The sequence below is a fragment of the Stegodyphus dumicola genome, chromosome 4 (assembly GCF_044657685.1).
Source record: "Stegodyphus dumicola isolate Sdum_Otavi_A_Nest chromosome 4, ASM4465768v1".
Classification (NCBI taxonomy): Eukaryota; Metazoa; Arthropoda; class Arachnida; order Araneae; family Eresidae; genus Stegodyphus; species Stegodyphus dumicola.
The window spans coordinates 179,240,397-179,258,303 of NC_140771.1; positions in this window are offsets into that span (position 1 = coordinate 179,240,397).

The window sequence follows — 17,907 nt, forward strand, 5'->3', positions numbered from 1 at the left end:
CAACTACAATGGCTACAATAAAAATGAGATCCAAACAGCAATAACCCAATCCAAACTCAATAAAGCCTTAAAGCTAATCATTGAACTTGCTTTAATGGCGACATCGAAATGTTATAGTAATGCCCCAGGGAAGTAAGCACGTGTGAATGGATATTATCAGTTTTTCCTTTCCTTAATGTCGTGATTTTACTCATTGTGTGTAAGTAACATGATCCAAGTATATTTCTAACATGCTCGGGACTTTCTAGAATGAAATTTGAGAAATAGGTTGCGGCCTTGGAAAAAGAACAGTACTGCCATTAAATAAATATGTATTTTGCTTGCATATTATCGTTATCTCAGAACGGTCGTGATCCTTACATTACGGTATGTTAATTGTATGCACATAATCGCCTAGTAAGCACAAGAATCTGCATGAAAATTACAGACTAACAAGAATAACCTTGAAATAAATTATCATAGTTGGTATGAGGTATTAAGAAATGTCCTCAGCCGATTGAAGGTCATACATTTTAAAGATGATTTACGTTTTTCCGCAGACACAAAAATAAATCTGATAAAAAGGCTTTTAGTTACGTTAGAAAAAGACAGCGGTACACATAATTTATCGAGTCTTTTAGGAATATAAACAAAATGTGCCTATTTCTGCAAAGAAATTAAAATATTCGATATTTATGCAGTAAAACTCCAAATATCCGAATTAATTGGTAGCTTAGTCCATCTGCTTGCGCCAAATCCAGACGAATTGGGCTTGTCTTTTTTCTTTTGCTCAAATATGTTTTTGCTGTAATTAAGTCAGAAAATTTTATTTTTGCTTCTATTGTTTTATTTCAATGAAGATTATGTTAATAAAAACTCTCGTGAAACGAAATTTCAAATACTTTTATTCCAGAAAATAAAAAATTAAAAAAAGTATTATAGGACAACACTCTCCGGCCATTTTTCTACAGAAAAATATATGCGAAAACATTGTCTAATATTAAATTAAATGCGTTTTTATAAAAATGTCTTATTTTTTAAAATAAGTGTTGGTTGTAAAATGTTTTAAAGTTTCTACTCTTTTTTTTAAAAATTGAAATAACTAACCTAAGAGAGCTACTTCTTAGCGTTTAGGAACCCCTCAGCACAGTTAATAAGTGTTGATGACGAAACTATGATTTCTCGTTAGAAGTATCATATATCTTTCTAGGGAAAATAGTTTCGGGCATTTGTTTTGTAATTGAAATACGCAATTATTTTTCATTAAACTAATAACCCTTTCTTAATTTCTGTTAGGAGAACTTGCTGTCTAAAAGCTCAAAGTTACCTATCTATTTAGACATATAGACATATTTATAGAATAAGTGGCGGTCCGTCTGGACAATGGTTTGTATATATAATAATGTATCAATATCAGAGTATGTCAAACGAAATTGAAAAAAAAAAGTTAATTTTCATGCTCATATGCTCTCGCACTGAACACATAAACCAGATTCTATTTCTAGTGTACAGAAATCAAACAAAGAAAAGATTTTTAATTTTGTAAAACAAAATTGAGTAAAAAATATTTTTATTCAACTGAGATTAATTAACACATTTTATAATTGACTTAAAGCAATAAAATTACTCATGGAGGACTATCTTACAAAGTAAACAAAATAAAACAAAATATTCGGCTTCATCAGTAGTCCACTGGGGAAGACCGCTGAATACTAGAAATTCGATCCGAGCTGGAATCTATGTAAACGGCCTACACGAACGATTTCCTCTCAGAAAGTTCTCCCCGTAAGCATCCCTTTCCTTAACAGGTATCCATTGTGTGCATCGTCGTATTCCAATAACCCGACCTAACACAAAACGAAATGCCTTCACACAGTATCTAATTGTTTTCGTTATTATTGTGTATAGACTACGTGGAATATAAGGAATTTTTATTCAGGTGTTTACAGTAATGAATAATGGTTGGTAAAGAATACTTGCTCTTGTTCAAATTAATTATCTTTTCGGATGATTATCGTTCAAAGAGAGCATATATGTTTTTATTATTTTTTCAAATATTTCAGAAATCCCTATTAGTAGCTTAATAGAATACTGATAATTTGCCTGAGGCAAGATTCTCTGCATAATATCTCTGCTATTACTCTCCATAATGTATTATTTAGTAAGCCTTCATTTTTCCTCGGTATGCTATAACACTAAGAATTAACTGCTTTCGAAACGTCTTTCACAGATATATATTTTTTAAGACAGAAACTTGGAATGCTTTTCGGCAGAATGTTATTTAAAACTGTTATTGTAAAGAAATTCATAAACTTTGGCTATCAGACAATAATTTATGCTCCTTTCCAATGAAACTGTTCTAGAATCTCAGAACTTTCTTCCTAGAAGCCATCTTTTCATTGACTTCCTTGTATTCTCGAAGCAAGGTCATCAAAGTATTCACGATTCAGTTTTTGCCTGAGGTAAAGAGTTTAATTACTCTTATATGTATTAAAACATATGTTAATAACGGTGTTTGCCTTTTATCGGTAATTATAAATAAATAAAAGAAAAGTTCCAAACACTATATACATTGAAACATCGTAACAATTGCACTTGGACGTGATTATAATAATTTGGCATTAGTACTCGTAAGCAAAATACTTGTTCCAAGAATTCAGACGGGATTGAGCTTTGTAAGGAATGCAGCTTTCCTCGTATCTTTGGAGCATATCAGCACGTTCAACTAGAAATTGGAAATTCTCGGGTTTGATCTTCGATGAGGAATGTTTGGTGTTCAGCATCGCTTTGATTTGCTTTTCTAGCGACTCCTAGTAGGTTTTTAAGCGTGTGGTGAGTAAGGCAAAAATTTAAAGACATTCCTCGTGTGCACGCTCGTAAGGTAATGCTATGCTGTACATATAATTGTAGTGGAGTGGTCAGCATATTCTGCTAGTAACCAGAAAATTCTCGAATTTAATATCAGCGACCATACTGTTGGTTTTCAAGATTTCTACTTGTGAACAAAATAATGATTCTACTATATGACGTCTACTTTTCACTCTATCTTGAAATATGTACATGTCGTCGTAATGCCTTAGTTTTTAATGATATTAGGCTTTTTTAATACAATAACTGCGATTTATGATAAAATAGTTTGTCTTATGTAGTCATTTATTTTCCTAACTTCTTTCTCTTTTGAGATGCACTTAACACTTCAAGATAAATATTTACTATATACTGCACTAACCTTATCTTAACCTCCCATATGCTTTACATAATAAAATTTACATTGCTTTGCTTATACATCATTCAATACAATGGAAATGTATAAAAACTGTACTAAATGTTACGATTTATTGGTGAAAGGAATTGACAATTTCACAAGTCTGGATATTTACTGCTGAAATTGTTATCAGAATTTAAAGAAAGCAGAAGAAAATCAACAATATTCTCAACTAGTGAATAATTTATTATCAATGCGACAGACAACAAGATGTCAAGAAATATAAAATATACACTCATCACGTTTACTAAACTTCTATTCGACGCTTTTAAATTTTTGATGCGGTTTATCGACAATGTATTATTTACACCACAGAGTAATTTCTCGTTCACAAAATATACTGACTGTAAACAATATACGCATATATATATATATATATATATATACTGTAAAATTAAAATAAAACTTTTAAATTTATCCCATATTCAACCACTGTGCTTCTCGATATTATTTCTAATGGTTCCAACCTTTAGAAATAACATCTTGACTAACTGTATGAAAAATTGCAAAAACAGTGTGTACCAAAAATGAAAGCAGTAAAAGAAAAATGTTATTTATATCCTTCGCCACATTATCGTCAGCGAATTGGCGAAACGAAAGAATTAAATGAATCAGCCTGTTTTTGATCTCATGATGACACAAATTTATAAATTAGAAATTACATTGTTAATAATTACAGTCATTAACATATTTAGTAATTTGAGCTTCAGTTTACGAGGGATCAAATCAGAATCTTGATTTAAGGTAAAATTATTACAATAAATCAGGACTCCATTTTCATTACAAGTTTCGATATAACTGGATTTCAAGTTCAGAAAAATGGAAAAACTACTTTATGAATAAAATCATAAACTATTACTCTCCATAATGTATTATTTAGTGAATCAGATCTCATTTTAAACTTTTAAATTCAATACTTATTTGTATTAATAAATCATGAAATAATCATGAGAAAAATTCATGATTTTTTTAGGTAAGTGATGCAGTTTAGAATGTTTCATCGTTAGTGATGAAACATTGCAGTCTATGTACTGATAAAAATCTTTCACGAGAAGCAGCTACATAATAAACTGATATTCTAATTGTAAGTGTTAATTAAATCCTGGAAAATTAAAAAACTTATGTAATGACAGTAAAAACAAACTTTAGATATTTTTAAGAAAATAACATACATTACTCGTGACAAAACTAATAGCGTTGGAATCGGTATTTTCATACAGAAAGTTAATGGAGAACTTCCTATTTAAATTGCAAAATTCAATACATTGAAGCTTCTTGTTCTAATAAACGAAGGATGGAAAGAAGAGGAAGTGTGTAAGTGAAGTAAAAAATAACTTTTTAATATAAGTTATTAAAACAACATATCGTCCTTGTAATTCAGGCTTGAACTCTTTTTAATGTTCTCTTTCTTAATGGATATATTGATTTTTCCATCGAAAGGATACAAAATGTCTTAAAGAAACTATCTTTTTTAGCTAAGTGTTGTTATAAACAAGAAATGTGACATTAAAAACTACTTAAAAATACTTATTCCATTGCAAATAAAACTAAGCATATACTTAAGACACAATAACACGCAGAATAAATACTAATTAAGAAGTCAAACAACAAAAATCAGCGTTGTATCTACAAAATTTTCACAGGACTAGTTTCGATGGTTTTACCGAACCACCATCCTCAGCTGCAAAACCGCAAAATGCTAAACAGTATATGCTTATGCCGACTGAATAGCATAAGCATATAATGTTTATGCTATTCAGTCGGCGTAGCGCGCTGCATGCTGGCGATTAGAAAACGAAATTATACGTTTGTTAGGTTAAAAAAGGTTGAACTAAACGGACAGTATATTCCGAGGGCAGAAAACTGCTGACTGCCGACTTAATAAGCAAATAGAAATCTCGTGTAAACACCAGCTTTCTTGACTGGAAAGTTATAATTCGCAAGAAATTTATCCCAGAGAGCGGCAGACGGCAAACTTACAAGAGCGTGATGGACAGACTTCTGAAGAGAATTAAGCGCGTTATGACTGCTAAAGCTGTCAAATAACTGGTGTCTGCACATCAGTATGTTGCCATACAATGCCGTTCTCGCCAAGCAGTTTTTAGGAAAGAAAATTGTCACAGTTCTTAATCTCCCTCTCTTATTCACCAGACTTGGCAACCGCAGATTACAAATATACTTCCTTTCTGATGAAATACGCTTCCTTTCTGATGAAAGAAAATAAACCTGCTTTCATATCCATTGTTTGAAATCACTGAAACATTTATATATTAGAAATTTAAGTTATATTTTAACTGTGTTAAAGCGATTTTCTGTCTACGTTTTCGAAAGTATGGATTATACACGAAGCTTATAAACTGTAAATGGATAAATTTTTACTTAATGTAATTGAAACAACTTCTTTAAGAATTTTTTCTCTAATATTATGGATGGGAATTCATTGGTATAGCCATTAAAATTCCCCAACAGGAAACAGAAAGAATATTCACATGTTTTTTTAATGTATTCCCAGCCATGGATCAAAAGGCACTCTAAAAAGTATTACACTTTAAAAATAACGAGAAAATTCTTACACACTATATTTTGAGAACTTAAGCAACTTACATATTTAGCTATACTGGAAATGTATTTCATAGTTCAAATTTTATTCAGGTGACTGGTGAAAGAGCGCGAGACATCCGAACTTTACAGTAGTTAACTTAGTGTTCCGAATTTTGTATATACCTAAATAATTTCTCGCTAAACTGCTGAGATGGTTTGGGTGACTAATTTTTATCGCCAAATTTTTACAGTAATTTTGGCGAGAAATCTCCTTGGCGACATTTATATATGATCCATGAATAACTGTAATTGGTGCTGTAATGGAATAACTGGGATTGATATGTAACTGTAACTATATCCGGCCCTTATATATATACCTCTATAAGATATCTGCTCTCCAATAATATTGAGAAATGAAAGGGACTAGAGACTTCTAGACGGCGAGGAGAAAACTATACAAACCCCGGAGAAAGCATCAGTTTTGCCTTTTTTCTTCAGAGTAGATTTCGGAGTATTGATAGACTTCCATGCGAGCTTCGCTTTTTAGATGTGCTTTTCACTGCGTTTTGTTGAACATATTTAGTAGTTTGAAGTATAATAATCGTGGATAGCGACTATATGATACTGAGAAGGGCTGTATGAGTACTTTTTCAGAAAGTACCAGAACTGTAATGTGTTTCTTTTGAAAAGATAAATTTTATTAAGCTATCATCGGTTCTGTGTGCACTCAATCTATTATGAAACCGTACGCACGTAACAATATATTTTCTAATATCTGCAATTATCTATAGAAATCTTTAAGGCATTGGATGTATTGAAAAATATTTTTGGAATTGTCGTTGTTTAAGTATACACAAAGGATAACTAAAATGGGTAGCGAACGAGTTTGTTGAAGCTGGGATCTCGGCGTATGTGATTTTAAAGAAAATTCACTCGCGTTCATGTTATCCATGAGGTCAACCAAAGAAATTCTTGCAACCAGTCCATTTCCGTCGAACTACAAGTGTTCTGTAAATTTAATGTTCGAGCCATTGGTGAGGCAGTCTATTAAAGAAATAATTAAAATTGTGAGCAAGTAGAGGACAGTGGAAAAAAGCTTGTAGGCTAATTAAAATGTTAAATGAAAATATTATACAAATGACCTTACGCAAGATGTCAGGCACTGTAAAAGAAATTCCCTTCTACTAAGCAAATGCTTTCCTTTAGATTTCAGAAACATAATCGCTATTCCTTAGTCAATGTAGGTTGTGTTAAGTAACAAATCTGTAATTCTTTTTTATCTCTTTCTTTTCCCTAACCTTCCACCACGCGTGTATTCGCGAAATTTACGACAAATTCAGTTTTGCATTGCATTTCCATCTCACTAACATAAGAACTTTTACTTATATTTGAATGCGATATCATCTGTATTTTGCAATAATAAGATTAATATTTTATAAATTATGACTTCAATTATACGAACTTTGACTATCCGAATCGCTTTCACAACTTCAGAAGTTTTCAGAATCAATTGAAGAAGAGAGGGAAAGTAGAAAAGGGAAAAAGAAGCACCTGTCTCACCTGTTTTCGTATAACTTGAATGCGACACAGTTTGCCCTAAATTCCTCCATGAAGGCATCGCTTCCCTTAGGCAACTAGCTCTCGAGCATTTTCCCATATTCAGGTAGCCAAACCAAACTTTATTTGGTAGTTTATTTATAGCATACTTACTCGAAAAAAGTAAATCTCAAATTAAGACTCGTCTACATTTTAGACTAAATTTTAAGAAATGAAACTTAGGTAAATATCTATTTTGTCCCGCAGTTCTGAGAAAGAGAAGTTTTATTCCACCCTTCCTTCATAATTTCGTTGAAATAACAACATTGTTAGCAGTAGCCCAAGAATATTGTTAATGATACGTTATTATTATTTTTTGTTTTCAAACATATGAATGAACAGCATAATGAACGCAGGCGAAACCTGAAGCTGCTTATCTATACATGGCTATTATAATAAGCGATATATATATATATATATATATATATATATATATGTAATGATATTTTTAAATCAATTGATTAAATTAAATTCTAATAATATTGCTTAATAATGTGTTGGCGATTCTCTACCTAAATTGCATCCCTGTTCCTAAGTTTTGGCGAAATCCTTTCTTTAGTATAAAATATATTAACCTGTTGGCGCCCGCCAAATCGCCAAACTCATAAATCTGTCATATTACATAAAGTCCTTAAGAACACTCCTAATGAGAAGATAGCGTCACCTCGTGATTTCAATTAATATCGCTGATTGGATGAGCCTCGTGACGCACACATAGGGATAAATAGGGCTTCTGCTCAAGGTACGAAAAGAAACGCTTGTGAGATGGATGCTAAAATAAACCTACCACTTTATATTCCAAAATTTGTCTCATTCCTGTTGCCCCGGCTGCACAAAACAAATAATGTATGAGAAATTACATTTCATATATATACATATGATATAAAAATATGTAAAACAAACCTCTAATTTTAACTTGCAGCGCCTGCGATCCTTCACTTTAACACATTGACGGCGGCAGGGATATTCATTGTTCTTTTTCGTGCGTCGGCGCTTGAAGTAGCGGTCCGCTTCATGGTCCGTCCGTTTTGTGAATTCCCTAGTGAAGTAATAATAAGAATTTTTTTTTTTTTTTTTAAATTCGTACGAATGATCCGCGAGGAAGACGAGAAAGCGATGTAAAGAGTGCTATAAACGCTTAGCAAGCCTTAAAGGTACTCAATACTCAAGAGGAAAGAAAGTAACAACATATTGCGATAATTGTAAGGGCAAGCCGGCACTTAGTTTAGCCCGATTTAAAAAATTGCATAGACAAAATTAATAATTTATAAGTTGCATTTTAAGTTATTTGTTTTGTATTGAATTTTTGATTATAATGTTGAAATGTTAATGTATACTGTTGAATAATTAAAATAAAATTTTGTACTACATATTTTGTGATATACAAGTGTGACCCATTGGGGAGCCATGCCGGCCCGCGGAACAATCAAGCATGACCCACCGGTGGGCCGGTGGGTCAGGCCGGCATCAACGTGTTAGTTTGATTATTTCTTCTTTCTACCCTAAAATTATATAATTTATCAATATAAACGGAGTCATTTAAAATGAATCCCTATTAAACGACCTTTTGCAATTTGCCGCTGCCTGCTACATTCAAGAATTACTTTACAAGTTTATCGGTACCGACTTCAAAATTTTTTTAACAAGACTGTATAGCGACCACGCCACGAAACATTTTCAAATTATTACACGCACGAGTAAACACGGTATACATTCTCGGAGCTTCTGAAAAATCTCCCTCCCTACATGAGATGAGAGATGACAGAAACGCAAATTTAAATAAAGATGCTTAAGGCAATAGCAATAATTTGGAATTATTCAAAATATGCCCCCTACTGTAATCTTCTCTAGAATTAAAAAATGTGACCATAGCGTGTCCTGTAAAAGTCCTTATGTTACTTTTATTCCAGAAAACGGTTGTAGATGTGTACTTCTACTCACAAATGGGCTTTAAATAAGAGAATACTTATGTTGTAGCATTTTAAAGTTAAAGGAAAAAAAGTCTAAAAGATTCAGATTTTATATTACGACCAAAGGGGCGTTTTCTTAACGTTTAGTAGGTTGCATGTATTACTCCAAAGAGGCAATTTGGACAAATAAATGCAGGACTAATAAATTGATAGCATTTTAAAGTTAAAGGGAAAAAGTCTGAAAGATTCAGATTTTATATTACGCCCAAAGGTGCGTTTTCTTAACGTTTAGTAGGTTGCATTTATTAGTCCAAAGGCACAATTTGCTCAGAAGGGGTATTAGTTTCGTTTTGGCATTTTGCGTTGGTTTACTATAAACAGCATTTCACTTTTCAAATTATTGTCATCAAATATTAGAGCCCTGTTATATTTAAAGAAATTTAATAATGAAGAATCTGCATTGAATGCATGAATGTTTCTGGCACTGTGAAAACTCAACGGTACTAGAACCATCAAATTTTGAATAACATAATCCTCGAACCGAACATGATCACCTGAAAGCCCGAATTTTGAATTTCCAATTTGTTTTATTACCTATTTCATATTTTGTAAACCTTTAACGAATTTTCGATTAACAAACTCAGTAACTTCAAAACGAGCAATGAGAACACTGCACGGAAAAAAGCTAATTATCTCCAGCGCTCGAGACTCCAGCGCTTTGTATCGGATATTCTAAAGATATACTGTTTTTAAATATCTTGTGATATTGCTGTTGAACTGAATTTTATGTGGTTCAAATGCGAACAACATGATATTTAATAAATAAAGGTAACACATAAAACGTTAAAAAATCCCTCTTTTATGCGTAATTGTAAAATCAGATTTGTCTTTTATATATATATATATATATATATGCGGTCATGTGGCGACGTTGAGTTATTCTTGCCTTTAGGCTTATTTACGCCGACTTCGAGTCACAGCGAGCTTGTGCGATAGTTGAAGTGTTAAGCCGTCAGGCTATACTTAACTTTTTAAGTTATTCATCAATTTTAAAGTTATTCATTACCTTTTGAGTTAAGCCAAAAAAGTGTGCTTTCTAAGCACTAGCTGAAGCCGATTGTTAAATTTCATTTGAGTTAATAGGATCTCTTTACAGCCTTCTCCTGACTTTACAGTACTTTAAAAGGCTTGGTGATGATTCACCAACAGTCTTCAACGTTGCGAACATTTTATGATAGCTTAGAATACACGACATTACAAACAACCAGAAGGGGTACTTCATTTGAAGCCCATAACAGTTTTTAATGAAAAACTACAGGGCGTATCAGTACAAGCGACACGCGATGGAGGAAGTGGGCTCTGTCCCTTTAGCATAACGGTTAATCAGTACAGTACCACATCCGCCATTATCTAGAGCTGTCCAGAGGAAGAGGGGGCCACTCAGGCGCCTCGCACGGAGCGCTCAGACTCAGCGCCGGATCCATCCGGAGGGCAGTCCTACCGACCAAAAGCGGCTCTCGGGAAGTCACTGCCATCCAATCGCCCGGATCTCAGTATTTATTGAGATCCAAGAGAATTAGATTACATGGCCATACAGGGGCAAGATGATGACTACATTAGACTTATTACAGTTAACAATACTCAGTATATAAAGTAGAGATATGCATGATATATATAGAAAGTATAGGTATATGATATATACATATTGTGGATAGCATAGAAATACGTAGTGCTAACTCAATGACCACATATTGGATGGTGATGGCTTAACGTGATGCATAGTTAAAGTGTAGAACATAGTACAAAGGACTTAGACTTTTCTAGTTTACAGTGCAGATGACATTATTATGCATGATGCGCCACAGGTGTCCACAAATAGATATATGCACATTATAATGTGCAAATGGCACATTAATGCCTTATGAATATGCTGATGACATGGTTTTGCACAGTACACACTCTTATTTTATAAACACATTAGGAATACACATACATTACAATATACGTTATATAATAGACATATGCCATATTTAAGCATAGTGATTATGCAGATGACCAGGGTATGCAGGATGGTTTACAGTACAAGCAATGCTACAATCACATGTTACGTGGTTACAATTACACATACATTACAGTTACTTTGCAATTACACATACATTAAGTTACTCTTACATTATAAATACATTAGAGTTACACATATATTACAATATACACTATAAAATAAGCATTTGCCATATTTAAGCATAGTGATTATGCAGATGACCAGGGTATGCAGGATGGTTACGCCGTTCAGGCAACGTTGCAATCACATGATACGTGGGTACAATTACTCATACATTACAGTTACTTTGTAATTACAATTACATTACAGTTACTTTGCAATTACACATACATTAAGTTACTCTTACATTATAAATACATTAGAGTTACACATATATTACAATATACACTATAAAATAAGCATTTGCCATATTTAAGCATAGTGATTATGCAGATGACCAGGGTATGCAGGATGGTTACGCCGTTCAGGCAACGTTGCAATCACATGATACGTGGGTACAATTACTCATACATTACAGTTACTTTGTAATTACAATTACATTACAGTTACTTTGCAGTTGCGCATACATTGCATAACTCTTACATTATACATACATTAGAATTACGTATACATTACTATATACGCTATTCAATAGACGTATGTCATATTTAAGCATAGTGATTACGCAGATGATCAGGGTATGCAGGAGAGTTATACAGTTCAAGCAATGCTACAGTCACATGATACGTGGTTACAGTTACACATACATTAGAGTTACTTTCTAATTACACATACATTACAATTATTTTGCAATTACACTTACATTACAATACTCTTACATTATAAATACTTTAGAATTATACATACATTACAATATGCAGATGACCAGGATGGTTACACTGTTCAGGTAACATTACAATCACATGATACGTGGTTACAGTTACACATGCATTACAGTTACTTTGTAATAACACATACTGCGATTACACATGCATTACAATACTCTTACATTATAAATATATTAGAATTATACATACATTACGATATACGTTATACAGTAAACGCATACCATATTTAAGCTTAGTGATTATGCAGATGACTAGGGTATGCAGGATGGTTATACAGTTCAGGTAGCGTCGCAGTCACATGATACGTGGTTATAATTACACATACATTACAGTTATTTTGTTATTACACATACATTACAATTATTTTGCAATTACACATACATTACAATGTACGCTATACAATAAACGTATACATTATTTAAGCATAGTGATTATGCAGATGACTAGGGTATGCAGGATGGTTATACAGTTCAGGTAGCGTCGCAGTCACATGATACGTGGTTACAATTACACATACACTACAGTTACTTTGTAGTTACACATACATTACAGTTATTTTGCAATTACACATACATTACAATACTCTTACATTATAAATACATTAGAATTACACATACCTTACAATACAGACTATACAATAAGCGAATGCTATTTTTAAGCATAGTGATTATGCAATTGACCAGTGTATGCCCAGCACACACATTCAAAGTTTGTTTTTATGCTGATGACATTGTAAGCCACATAATTATGTACTGAAACTGTTTTGCATAGTTTAGTTTAGTTTAGTGACGGAGGACCATCTCTCTAGCATAGCGGTTAATTGGTATGGCACCGCGTCCCCCTTTATCTAAATTAACCCAAGATGGTATGGGGAAGGGAGGGGGCCGCACGAAATCCCCAGAACAGTCGCCGAGACTCAGCATATATTTTGAATGTCATGTAATAGAAATAAATAAATAAAAAAATGAATTAAGATAAAATTAAAATTTAAAATTAAAAAAAATGCCAAACAAGGGCCATGGCACGATGGGAAATCACATATGCATGGTCGGAAACGCTTCCCTGGTGCGGAAGTGACGACACAAAAGTCAAGAAACAAAGGACACAAACGGGGTGAGAAAAGATGCTTACTATTCTGATTACAAGAAAAACAAAGTACAACATAAAGAGATAACGATCATCATCATAGAATGTGTTCGAAATTACGACCGGGACCATCATGCAGGAACCGCGCGTCATGTATCTTCCATTCGTGACGCAGATCTTCCATGCCGAGATGTGAAACTTGCATCACGGGGTCGTAATTTCGAACACCTACTTTATGACGATTATTATTTGTTTTTGTTTTTATTTGTAGGTTTCTGTTGTACTAAGCATAATAAAAGAAGTTTTGTCTCACTGTGTTTGAAAGGTTTCAGATTTTAACGGTCGCCAAGAGGGTTTGCTAAGGTCTTTTACGCTGTCGCTAAGCTCACAGTCTACCAGTCTGCTCTTGCAATTACTCTTGCTATTATATTTTTTGTTTCTTTCGGTTTATTATTAAGCATCGTTTTCTTCGCACTTAACGCCATGTTCGGTTCAACAGCAAAATCACAAAATGTTTTACAATTTAATAGAAAAATCACAAGATATTTAAAAACAACACATTTTTAGAATTTCCATAAACGTGTTTGAGGTTGCCGTACGTATCTTTTACTTGTTACATTATTTCTTTAAAAACTAGTTGGATCCTAAAAAAGAAAAAGTATATAATGATTTCAATCCGTTCAGCTAGTGCAATTCCATAAAAATATCGAATATTTCTAATTAGACGCCACATGATTACTTTGAAACATGTTTATTTAAATCAGTCACATTAAAAACAGAGCAAAATTTTCTTAAGAATTGTGCTTATTCCTTTTCAATTACTTAGTTTTTTACTCAGTAACCTCCCAAATTCAGTTTGAAAGTATCTTAGGGTTTACTCAATTGCAAAATGCTGGTGTGTGGTGGATAAAAGTATTTTGCTTTCGGCTGCAACAACACTTTGCTTTCATAGAGCCGAGTTTGTTAATTAAAATTGAAAGATAAAGATCTTGTATTTTTCTAATGGCAATAATCTTGCATGATGAAAATATATTTCGAACAGTGTTACCATTGCTCACTTTCAAACGGTTGAGTTTGTTAATTAGAAATTCATTAAAGTTCATTAAAGTATGAAATAAATAACAAAATAAATTCGGGCACCTAGGTGCGTATGTTCGGGTGAAGGATTACGCTATTCAAAAATTGATGGCTCTAGGTATCATCGTTTTTTCACAGTACGAAAAACATACGTACATATATGAAGATTCTTCTTTATTTAACTTTAAAAATGATACAGAGCGATAATATCTGGTAGCAACAATTTGAAAACTGGTGCACCGTTTGAAAAGTACAATAATAAATAACACAACGAATATAAAAAAATGTATGGCCAACACTTTTGAGTATTGTAGAGATTTGCAGCTTTTAAAAATTTTGTGATTGTTAAATCATCGATTGCGAACGAATCCGAAACACTGCGTGACCAGAAACCACGCTAGGATGCGGTACTTCAAATCAAAGCATGAGAACTAATGAGTCCATGAGCACATATAGTTATCATAATTATTTGTATGGCAGAATAGATTAATAAAAAATTAGTAGTGCTTGTAATTAACATTAAGCCATAAAAAATTATAATAAAATTAGAATTTTCTTATTAAACGATCAACCGGAAATGAAAGTTTATTTAAAGCTTATTGCTATTCCGCCAGTTCAGTGTCTTAACGCAGAAATTGTGGGAGGTCATGTGGGGTCACATCAGATTTTTTTCGTATAGTTACTGATCGATCAGGTCCTCAAACAAATTTTTAATTCAAAATTTCATGTCTGTTTGCAATCCACACAGAAGCAACGGATTGTGACCTCTTATTTTGTATAACGTGCCCAAATTTGAACGTATTTATTGTTTTGGTCTTCTAATCTTTTTGCTTTCTAAAACAAAAGCCCTGCTGTTCCTCTAACAGTAGAGAAGGAAAGAGACTAATCCATACTGAAATGAATTTATAGGTTAAGGTCGATTAAGTCGATAAGTGCATTTTGCGCTCAGTTGAGCAAAAGAAAGACCGCTGAAGATCACCCCTTTTAAATCGTTGTTAACATGACAGTGGGCAACCTTGCAGCAGTGCTGCTTAATAATTGTTATTGTGCCACTTTTTTATGAAAAAGATCTATGTCTGGTGCGACTTTTCACTGGCAACCTCTGCCGAGAGACCTACGTGACGACGTTGTTAATTTGCTTTACCTTGGGATGCTTTTTTCGATCGTCTTGACAAGTAGTGAGTGATACAATAGTTAATTGCTGGAATAATCTTCCAACGACGCGTAATAAATAACAAGCTAGAAGTTTTGGCACAACAGAACCGGGCCGAATACGGACTTAAAGGGATATACGTAGAAGTGTATTTGCATTTTATTTGAGGAGCGCATCTGATTTTTGTTCTTCAGTAGCTGGACAAATATTTTATCAAAGTTTAAGATTTAATAAGCTGCTAATGTTTAATGTGCAGAATCCACTTTACATAAAGAACAGTATTTAATAATTATTTCTTCGGGATCTGTTTGCAAATTTTGCGCATAGTTCTGATAATAACGCAAAAATCCGATAATCTGACACTTTCGGGACTTTAGTGCTGCTGGGCTATAGGATTTAAATTGTAGGTTACGGCAAAATGAAATTTTCTTTCTTTCTTTTCCTTTCTTTGTTGTTATTGTTGAATTTATTGAGGGGAAAATTACTGCATATAGTAACTTTGAAAACATACTGAAAGAGAGAAGTTATTAGTAAATAAATTTATTCATAGTTTAATTATATTTAATCAGTTTTTAATTTGAAATCATTATTACGTATTATCAGAAAAGGAAGTTTTTTAAAATAAATTTCGACCAAATTCTGAAAACAATTTAAATAAAAACTTTTCAGTTAAAGCCGTACCACACATTTTCGGCACCATATTACGAATTTTGACTTCTTTCTTTCCGCGCGTATTTGGCTCGATACTAAAGGAAATGGAACAACCGGGAACAGCAATAAGAAACCTTTACGGTACTTGCGGATCATACCGCCGACCGTGAAAATTCGCTGAAATACCGACAAATTTACTCGAACTCTTCCTAGAGAATTCTGAGATGCGCTTCTTACTCCAAATCTTATATATTATTCGCTAAGTAAATTAAATTATGTTTGCAAAATCCACCGAAAAGCCACTGCTGCAGAAGTATTCGATCTGCTTTGTTTTTTGGGTTCGTGAAAAGGCTTTCGTCGATTTCTACCATTTTTCTATATGCTCCAATTTAACCGACAGCTCTGTCTTAAAACGCTATGAGTATAAACTTCCCTCAGGTAACTTTCTTAATCTATCACGGTTTTGTCGGTCATGTCCAGCTGTTCTTTTTCCCATTAAAAAATGTTAGTTGTGACAACCACCTGTAATTGAACCGGACTGCATTCAAATAATAATTTTTTTTTTCAAACTGAACATATTTATATATGCACACACCGAAGAGCCATAACATTATGACCGCCCTGTTAATAACATGTAGAACCATCTTTAGCCTTCAAAACTGCCAGCATCGGCGTGGCATTAACTCCACAAGGGGCTGATACGTAGTTTGAGGTATCTGGTGCCAAGCGCTCACCAACTGGTCCTTCAATTCCCTCACATTGCGAGAGAGCAGCATTGGCAGCACGAATTTGGTTTTTCAGGTGGAATCACAAATACTCTATTAGATTAATGTCAGGTAAATTTGGAGGCCAAGACAGGACTTGAAATTCACTGAAATGTTCCTCAAACCACTCACTGACGATTCGACCCCTATGACATGGTGAATTATTCTGTTGGTAAACACCATCCGCTGGAAATACTGTATTCATGAACGGGTAAACCTAGTCTATAACTATGTTCACAAAGCGCGTAGAGACGTCAGGGATTATTCTATGGGGATTATGGATCCTAATGCGCTCCATGAAAACATTGCCACATGATTTGACCCCGCTACCGGCTTGTCTCCGTCCAACTGTGCATCCGGGAGTCAGGGGTTCGTTTGGAAATCGGCGTGTTAGTACGCGTCCGTCGATGTTATGGACCAGAAAATGTGATTCGTCGGAATATGAAACTTTATTCAATTCTTCTAATGTCCAATTCCGATGTTTTTTGACTCCACAAGACCCATTGCAGACGCCGCTGGTGAAAGGTACAGTCACTGGAGGGACATGCTTTGGCCTCTGGCTGAGTAGCAATTGTGCATATGTAAAATTGTGCATATGCAGCAATGCACGCTGTAAGTGTGTTGAGAAACATTGTCTGGGTCGCCACTGTTGTAGCTGGCGGTGATTTCGGCTGTTGTAGCTCTTCGGTCACGACGAACAATGCGTAGTAATCTCCGCTGTCCTTTGGAATCAATGCGTCGTTGACGACACACTGCTGGCCGACGTCTTGTCGTTTCACTATCCATACACCACTTTAGATATGTGCTCACAACAACTGAACGTGAACAGCTCACTAAACTCCGTTTCTAATACTGATTGTTCCCAGTTGCCGAGCCATAACGATTTGACCTTTATCGAAGTCTTATAAATCATCTGCTTTTCCCATTATGTCGCTAATCGCACTATGTTTGAAAATTTGATACTTTTATACTTTGATGTTTTTCCTGGCATTCAGC